Source organism: Thermobia domestica, chromosome 14 (assembly GCF_964235325.1).
Source record: "Thermobia domestica chromosome 14, izTheDome1.hap1.1, whole genome shotgun sequence".
Taxonomy (NCBI): Eukaryota; Metazoa; Arthropoda; class Insecta; order Zygentoma; family Lepismatidae; genus Thermobia; species Thermobia domestica.
In genome coordinates this window covers 89677562-89684276 of record NC_137467.1, presented here as the reverse complement: position 1 = coordinate 89684276, position 6715 = coordinate 89677562, and the positions used below count along the sequence as shown (strand labels likewise).

General features: G+C 39.1%; 1 pseudogene; it reads right to left on the bottom strand.

The window, feature by feature from the left end:
• Nucleotides 1-3473: 3473 nt before the first annotated feature.
• On the bottom strand, nt 3474-4486 carry LOC145670653 (histone-lysine N-methyltransferase SETMAR pseudogene; annotated as a pseudogene).
• Nucleotides 4487-6715: the final 2229 nt, after the last annotated feature.

Below are 6715 nucleotides of genomic sequence, written 5' to 3'. Positions count from 1 at the left end.
CAAACCGACAGCCATCATGTACCGAGAGAAAGGCGCCAAGAACTTCAGAAGGTGGGTCCGTGTCTGTAAAGAATCCTTCCCAAAAGGGTTTATGGTCATTACTGGCTACTGTAACAGAGATAAACTGAAGATTCGTAGGGTGGCTAAGAACTGAAAAATAAATTCGCAGTATTTTCAGGAGCAGATCATGCGGCGATCTACGAGCATGACACTCCAACAACGTACGGAAATGACGCCAATCTGGTGCGCATTCACATTGACAAGGCCTCATCACATACCTCACGATCGTCCCTCGCATTCTATAGGGAGATGGAGGAGGCAAGTGGTATACAGGGGATACCTTTCAATGAGGTACCTGTTAAATCTCCAGATGCAAGTCCTATGGACTATTGTGGATTTGGATTGCTGAAGCGGGCTTTGGGAAAACGGAGTGTGACAACTGTGGAAGGACTTTAAAAAGCTGCGCAAAGGGAATGGGACTATAATCCCCTCCCAGTTCTTCAGAAAAGCCTATTACAGTGGAAATTACGGTGTCGGGCTATTGTTAGAAACCAAGGGAAACACATCGAGCATTTACGAACCTGGCACCATGGATTCTTCTAAATTTTTAGGTAAGTCGAAATTGGCCAAATGTAGACTGAACAACCTCTGTATAATAGACCTTCTGACAGCTTGTCCTACAGCATCTACTTCTGGCTGAAATGCATATTGGTTGATGTCACTCACATTCACAGCATCAGGGTGTAACACATCTACTTCTATTCCAAAGTTGTGTAGAAGTGCAGCAGTCACAATAACATCCCCACTTTTTTCTTTATATCGCATTGTTTTAGTAAGAATTTGGAAACGTTTCTTCCTAACACCAATTGTACGTTCTATTACACATCCTATATCAATATGGGCTCTATTGTAGCGCCCTTCGGCTCCTGTGTGGGATAGAAACACAGGAGTCATAAGATGTTTAGAGAGAGCATATCCACTATGTCCAACAAGCAACCCATCATATTGTCCATTTTCAAATTCTGCAGCAACTCTATACTGTCCCAAAGGCGGGCTGCCTAGTGAACAGCTTACCACGTTCATTATTTTCAAATTGGCATCACAAATGATTTGTATATTGGTAGGAAAGAAATTTTTACGATTTCTCTATAGTTGTGCTTGTGCTCGAGAAGAACAAAGTATGGGTATATGTACACAATTCCCCTATGACAATCAGCAATACATCAATTCGATAAAATTACCTTTCGCTCTTCGATATATTTTCTTGGTTCTCTGGCATGGACACATACAGTGGCTTTAAGGCAATTGAACTATCACATTGTTAAAACCTCTTCCAGCAGTAGAACGGTGGATGTTAATGAGATCTCCTGCTACGATTTGATAAGTACCAGTATGCAAAATTCGCAATCCACAATTTCAAACTATTACAATATATAAATGTGTGAATTATGTTTAACTAGTGTGTCTAAAATATGTATTGCCTCAATTAAGCATGACGAATCCCATGTACTATTACAAATCATTTCCAAGTTTGTACAGAATGGAAGATAAGTAAATGAATGAATGAATGAAATTACAGCCTAGGAGACAAAACACGGTTTCTGTCAGAATTTTGCTGCAGTTACGGCTCCAGCATATCAAGCAGTGACTCAAAAGATTCTTTACGGAGCCCAAACCGATCTTTGAAATCATTGTCGCTATGTATCGCAAATGGGTCTCTTCTTTCCATTAAAACCCTCATTTTTGGTATGTCTATGTCTTCCTACATCTCAATACATTCTTCATAGTCCAGGTAATCCATAGAATTAGATATTTAACATGCAAAAATCAAAGAACACACTTTACTCTCTAACTTTACTCCAACTACTGCATAGGACTAAGTTTTGGCCTTATTTCCTCCTGAAATTACTAATGTAGTAGCGTACTCTTTGATGGTGCTCTCCGCCAGTTATAGAGTAAATAAATATACTTCGGAAGTAAATGAAAAATATACTCTTGTAGTAATTTACTCCTTTAGTTTAGTACTCTCGACTGGAAGTCGCCGATTTCCTTCTCTCTTAGTAACTTATTACTTTAGTTTCACTTGAGGTGCTCGCCGGAATCTCAAGCGCCGTCCAATGATAGCGGCATAGATTTGACACAGATATGCTTGTGCATCAAGGTTCCAGCTTTTGCTATTGTATAAGGAGAAAAAGAACGTACTACTCCTGTATTCGCCTTATAACACACCTAGCTTTGCAATGCAAATCAAATTGAATCTTCCGTCGGAGAGAATATCTACACATATCTCCACACCACACACCACAGAGAATATCTGGGGGCAACCAGAACCCACACAATGATAGGTATAATTATAATCTTTAGAAAATATATAAATAATAGTTTAAATTATTTTTGTCACTCAAAAAACTGGGGGTTAGGCTCCTCCGGCTCCGAGCTAGTTCCGCCACTGATTGTGGCTTCCCTCAAGAGACAGTATTTAAATCTAACCACAATGACTTGATTACTGGCAGAATGATTAACTACTAGCTAAAGTACCTCAAAATCCTAAAATGTAGAACAATAGCTAAAAATTTTCTCTTCTTGATTAATTGTTGTAAATGGACATTAAATGGTGTTAGCTTATGACAAGTTTATAACTTAGATTGACTTTTGTATAAGACATCGAGTCATTGTGGTAGGGGTGTACAACTTACTTAGCCTATTTGTTATCTCTTCTCTTTGAATCTATTACTTTGAAATTTGTTCTGAAGAATTTTTGAAGATTTATATCCAAAAGAGCAAAAGCAAACATAGGAGCAAGCCAAGAATGATCAAAGTGATTTATATGTGCAACCGTTCGTTGTCTACATGCGTAGAAGCCGACGTTGACAGCGTTCATCAATCATGGTCACGTCAATTCACTAAATGGTTCTTTTTTCCTTTTAAAAAATCCTGAAACTTTTTCTAAAATAAAAATCTTTTTTCTATAGGGAGTCTTCCCCCGGATTCTGCAAGACCGACTAACTCACCCTTTCACTGTTGTCATCACCAAGCTCAACCTCACCAGTAAATCAGTGGGAAACTCGTAACCTCATCCATCTTCTGGGTTTCTTGGATTTAAGAAAGAAACCATGGACCGTTCTAATGTTTTCTTTGCAACGGAGAAAAATAAACACATCTGGAACTTAGTACAGTTATGAAATATTACGCGTCAAATAGTGGCAAAGAAACCATTTAGTTTACATTACTTTCTTCTTGGGAAATATAAAGAGATGTCAACTTTTTTCTTGCTTCTCCGAGATATTCATGTGATTTCAGATTCACAATATATACTTTTTTCTTCGGCGGTTAATAAGTAGGCTACATGAAACAGTAACGAAATTTTGAGTATACATAGAGAAAACGATACAACTATCAGGTAGTAAAGAAAGTTCTTGCGGTTTTCAACCTTCAACTTCAAAAGAGCATATCTCAGCTCAAACAAACCTTTATTAATCGAAGTAAAAACCATGACAATCAATACACTTTTGCCAAAGAGAGAAAAGTATGTTAATGCCGGTAGCGTAGAATTCTGGAGTTCTGAACGCGACGAAGTCGTTTAAGGCCGCTTCGGCATCGTCTTGGCTTTTGAAGCATTTTCTGCGGAGGAAGGTGTCGAGATGCTTGAAAAAGGGTAGTCGGTGGGTAAAAGTCCGGCGAGTGTGGTGGATGAGGCAGAGTTTCATAGCCAAATGCGTGCAACTTTTGCAGCGTCTGTTGTGCGACATGCGGAAGAGCGTTGTAGTGGAGCATGATTGTTCCCTTTCTGTTGACTAATGCCGGGTACATACGTCGAAGCTTCTGGCGTATTTCGTCGATTCGTTGGTAGTACTTCTCCGCCGTAATCGTTTCGCCCGGATTCAGGAAGTTGTGATGGATGAGACCTGCTGCAGACCACCAAACAGTCACTATGATCTTTTGAGGGTGAAGTTTCGGCTTCGGGAACTGATGAGGCGCTTCACCGACGTCCAACCCCTGCGCCGAACGTCGCCGATTGTCGTAAAGGATCCACTTCTCATCACACATAACTATCCTGTCGAGAAACTGGTCGTTCTTGTTCCGCAGGAGAAGAGATGACACCTCAAAATGACGATTTCGATGATTTTCGGCCAATTCTTGTGGGATCCATTTATCGTATTTTTTGACTTCCCAATCTCTTGCAGGTGGTTGGAAATTATTATAGGTGTTACACCGAAGTCTTCAGCAAGCTCTCGAACAGTTGTGCGTGGATTGGCTTCGACTAAGGCTCTCAGTTGGTCGTTGTCAACAGCGGATGGCCGACCACTACGCTCGTCATCTTCCAGGCTCTCGTCACCACTGGGGAATTTCTTGAACCACCATTGTGCGTACGTTCGTTAGTGGTTCCTGGGCCAAACGTATCGTTGATATCACGAACTGTCTGGGCATCTTCTCGGCCTAGCTTGAACTGGAACAAGAAAATCGTGCGAATTTGCCTCTTGTCCATGCTATCTTTGAAGTCCAGAAAAAAGTGAAAAAGTATTTTAAAACAAAACCAATACAATGAATAGATAGCGCAAAAAACGAGCTTTAAACTTATATATATATATATATATATATATATATATATATATATATATATATATATATATATATATATATATATATATAGGCAAAATATTATAACCACACTTAAGTTGAAAATACATAATTGAAAATAGAAGTAACAAAAACCGCATTAACTTTCTTTACAACCTGATACATTCATGAAAAAAATATTACAGACATGTAACTCAATAAAAGATTTATTTGCAGTTTTAATTTTGACCGATCAATTTTAATTTTGAATATTAAGAACAAATTATTAATACCTTAATTTGCCTATCTATTTTTCTACTTCTGTGTTTCCATATGTTGATGGTTTAACGACTCTTTCCCAACACTCCTATATGGGAAGTGGACTGACAATTTTTGAAATAAGGGAATTTTAAGCGAATTTAAACTTTTTTTAAAAAAGCAAACATGCATGGAAGAATTGAGAAAAATAAAATAAAGTTTAAAGAAGTACGAAATAAATACATTAACTAAACGTGCAGTTAACAAGCGTGGATCTTCTTTCCACTTCATTCTACAAACAAAGGACAGGAGGACTCATAAAGCATGCGAATTGCAATAGACAAACATATAAAGATACTATTTTAATGTATAGATATTGGGGTGAGTTTGTGTGGCAGACTTGGGGGAGTGCTAGATGATGTCAAATACAAAGTCTTTTTTACTTGTAAATTCATACCGAGTAAGCCTCATTGTGGGTCTACAGGCATTTGAAGATGGACGCATGCAATATGTTTTGCCATTCAGATTACAACGAAGTGCCTATAATGTCCATCAATCCAATATACGTAGTTCTGCTGCTGCTGGTTACCTTAGCAATGCCCTAGCGACAATGTAATCTTATGAGCTTAAAAAGACCTCTGAAATATTGAATAGAAAAAAAAAAACGTTTTTTTTTACAAAAAAAAATCGAATGAAAACTGGCAAATGTTCACAAGATTTGGAAACACTAACGAAAGTTACATTTGTAGAGGTTGTGGGTTCTGAGGTCTCATTGTCGAAAAGAATTGGTCACAATCATATTACCATTGAATATATAGCAGGGGTTTTCAAACTTTTTGCACTTGAGGCTCCCCTCAACCACCAATATCTGAACGCGCCTCCCTGGTCAAAACAACATAAATACATGTGTCCCTAAAAGAAAGACTATTACCAGGATAAACTATGTTTTATTATTTATTAATCACTAATGGAAATATCATTAACAGAGGTGATCTACATTGTACACACTGACAACAACTTTTAATGTTATTAACCAGTGTTAATAATTGTATGTTGTGGTGTCAAATATTTATGTTAAAATTGAAATATGATCCTTTGTGAGATCTTTCTTTTTGTCCTCACGCCTCCCTTGACAACATTCGGCGCCTCACCAGGAAGGCGCACCGCACAGTTTGAAAACCTCTGACATGTAGATTTAATAGAAAGGTAACTAAGAAAGTTCTGTCGCATTTTGTGGAGGTTTGTGTTCAATTAGCCCTCACACCGTGAGTTGAATGCGAATGGAGATAAGGCGAAGGTCAGTTGTTGGGGTGGATATATTCAAAATACTACCTGGTTATGGCAGTTCAGTTACACCGTGAACTTGCGTAAGGACAGAGTGAACATTGGACCTTGACAGAGCGTCATAAGGGTGTATATGCTGTACGACTTGAAACTGGAGTCAAACGGCGCTGCACCTGGGCGGAAGATGTTCCAGCACTTTGGTGAGGGTGTCGTGACTACGCGGACAGTGTAGCGGTGGTGTAAAAAGTATAAGGACTGTGACGAAACACTCGAAGACGCACCACGAGCCGGAAGACCAACATATGCACAAAATGAAGATCTTCAGGCAGCAATTGAGACGAATAGAGGCCAGATATGTGAGGAATTGGGACTACAACTCACTGTGAGTGGAGAAACCATTCGGCAGCACCTCCATTAACTTGGAAAGCACTACAAGTTGAGTCGATGGGTCCTACATGATTTGACTCCGGGCCAGAAGGCAACACGAGCAGACACTTGTGTTTCTTTGGTGTATCATCTGAGGTAGGAGCTATTTCAGTACAGGGTGTTGACATGTGATAAGAAGTGGGTTGTGCACGAAGCTTCACGGCGCTGTCATCATTGGTTAGCATCTCAT